The 2,627-nt window shown below is 44.8% G+C and overlaps 1 non-coding gene across 1 annotated transcript; it reads left to right on the forward strand.

Moving 5' to 3' along the window:
• The first annotated feature begins 2,523 nt into the window (after window positions 1-2,523).
• LOC113910623 lies at window positions 2,524-2,627 on the forward strand. The gene has a single exon (XR_003516134.2). It is a non-coding gene; the product is annotated as a U6 spliceosomal RNA (small nuclear RNA).

Raw genomic sequence — 2,627 nt, forward strand, 5'->3', positions numbered from 1 at the left:
GTAGGTCAGATAACTTGCTTAAGATGAAACTTCTAGCACGTGCAGGAGCCACAGTGCTATGGTCTGAATGTTTGTGTCCCCCAGTCCCCAGATTCATATGTTGATTTCCTAACCCCAGAAGGTGATAGTATTAGAAGGTGGGCCTTCAGGACATGTTAAGTCCATGAGATGGAGCCCGCAATGGGACCAGTGTCTTTTATAAAAGAGGCCCTAGAGAGATCCCTCCCTGACCACTATGAGAGGACACAGTGGGGAGGTGTGGCGGTGAACCAGGAAGAGAGCCCTCACTAGCAGGTGACCACCCTGGTGCTTTGATCTTGTGCTTCTCAGTCTCCAGAACTGTGAGCAATAAATCTACCCAGTTGGTGGTATTTTGTTATAGCAGCCCAAATGGCCTAAGACAGAGGCTTGCTACCGAGAAGTTGGGGTGCTGCTGTAACAAATGCCTAAAAATGTGGAAGTGGCTTTAGAACTGGGGAATGGTCAGAGACCAGAGATGCATGCTTAGAGAAAGCCACCATTGCCATGAAAGGACCATTAGGGGCGATTCTTGTGAAGGCTCAGAAGGAGAGAGCTATATAGACCTCAGTCTCCTTAGATTACCTAAGTGGTAGTGCACAGGGTGTGGATAGAAATATAGATGGTCAAAGTCACTCTGGGTCCCAGATGGAGATGAGGGACATGTTAACTGGAAACTGTAGCAAAGGAGATCCTTGATATAAATTGGCAAAGAGCTTGGCCGAATTGTGTTTGTGTCCTAGTATTTGCAGGAAGGTAGAACTCGTGAGTGATGAAATTGGGTATTTGGCTGAAGAAATTTATTTTTTTAAATTTCTTTATTCTTTTTTTTTTTTTAAGATTTTATTTATTTATTTGACAGAGAGAGAGGCAGCGAGAGCGGGAACACAAGCAGTGGGAGTGGGGGTGGGAGAAGCAGGCTTCCCGTGGAGCAGGGAGCCCGATGCGGGGCTCGATCCCAGGGTCCTGGGATCATGACCTGAGCCGAAGGCAGACGCTTAACGACTGAGCCACCCAGGTGCGCCTAAATTATTTAATTCTTTTTAAGGTAATCTCTGTACCCAATGTGGGGTGCAAACTCACCACCCCAAGATCAAGAGTCACATGCTGTACTGACTGAGCCAGCCAGGCGCCCCAGATGGCTGAAGAAATTTCGAAGCAAAGTGTTGAGGAAGCAGCCTGGTTTCCCTTGAATACTTACAGTAAAATGCAAGAAGAGAAAAATGATTTAAAGGGGGAATTGTTCATCAAAAAGGATGCAGAACTAAAAACTTGGAAAGTTCTTATCACTATCTAATATTCTATATATATTTTACTCATTTATCATGTTTATTGCCTGCTCCTCCCACAAGAATGTAAGTTTCTGGGGTGCCTGGGTGGCTCAGTCATTAAGCTGTCTTCAGCTCAGGTCATGATCCTGGGGTCCTGGGATCCAGTCCCGCATCGGGCTCCCTGCTCAGCGGGGAACCTGCTTCTCCCTCTGCCTGCTTCTCCCCCTGCTTGTGCATTCTTTCTCTCTCTGGTAAATAAATAAATAAAATCTTAAAAAAAAGAATGTAAGAACCTTGGGACAGGGATCTGTTTGTTCACTGGTGTATCCCCAGTGCCAAAAACAGTGTCTGACACAAAGTAGGTACTCGATAAATGTTTGCCGAATGAATGCCAGTCCTAGGCATCACACAGATTATATCTTTTAATTCGCCCCACTACTCTTTCAATTATTAGCCCCATTTTAAAGATGAGGAAATGCAAGCTCTGTAAGGTGATGTAAATTGCTGGCTGCCAAACTAGTAAGTTGTAAAGCCTGGATTCCCACTTGGCTTGTGTAACTCCAGAGGCCTTGTTCCTAACCATTACGTGATCCTGCCTCTCTCTGTGCTGGAAGCTATGTTTTAAAAGATTGATAAAATGGGGGTGCCTGGCTGGCTGAGTCGGTGGAGCACAAAACTCTCCGGGTTGTGAGTTTGAGCCCCACATTGGGTGTAGAGATTACCTTAAAATAAAATCTTAAAAAAAAAAAAAAGATTGATGTAATGAATCAATCTAGAGGAGGGTGTTAGGACTGGTGAGGGGTCTCTAAGCCCTGTCATATGATAAGCAGTTTATGGAACTAGAAAGTCTTTTCACCTAAAGAAAAGCTTAATTTGAGTGAGGGATTGAATATATGAAAAGTAGATCCAAATATTTGAAGAGCTATAGCATGGAACAAGACTTTGTTCTGTGCAGTCTGAAGGGCAGAGCCTGGAATTAACAGAGCAAAGAAAGTCTATTCCCTGCTTGAGGCACAGAAGCTGAGGGTACAGGTAGGGTTGATGCAGAGGACAGAGGTCCTGGACCTTCAGGATTCCTTGGCAACTCTGTGAATTTCACGATGGCATAACTTTCCAGAAAACAAGGGCAAAGCAGCTTTGTTGTGTTCAATGCTAACATGAGGCCAACACAGTGAAAGCAGAGAAGACCTCGGGTGGGAGGAAAGCAGTCATGAGGGCCCTTTCAGAAGTTTCAGTGTTCAATTCGGCAGCACATATACTAAAATGGGAACAGTACAGAGAAGCTTAGCAGGGCCCTGTGCAAAGATGACACAAATTCATGAGGCGTTCCATATTTTT

Source organism: Zalophus californianus, chromosome 6 (assembly GCF_009762305.2).
Source record: "Zalophus californianus isolate mZalCal1 chromosome 6, mZalCal1.pri.v2, whole genome shotgun sequence".
Lineage (NCBI taxonomy): Eukaryota > Metazoa > Chordata > Mammalia > Carnivora > Otariidae > Zalophus > Zalophus californianus.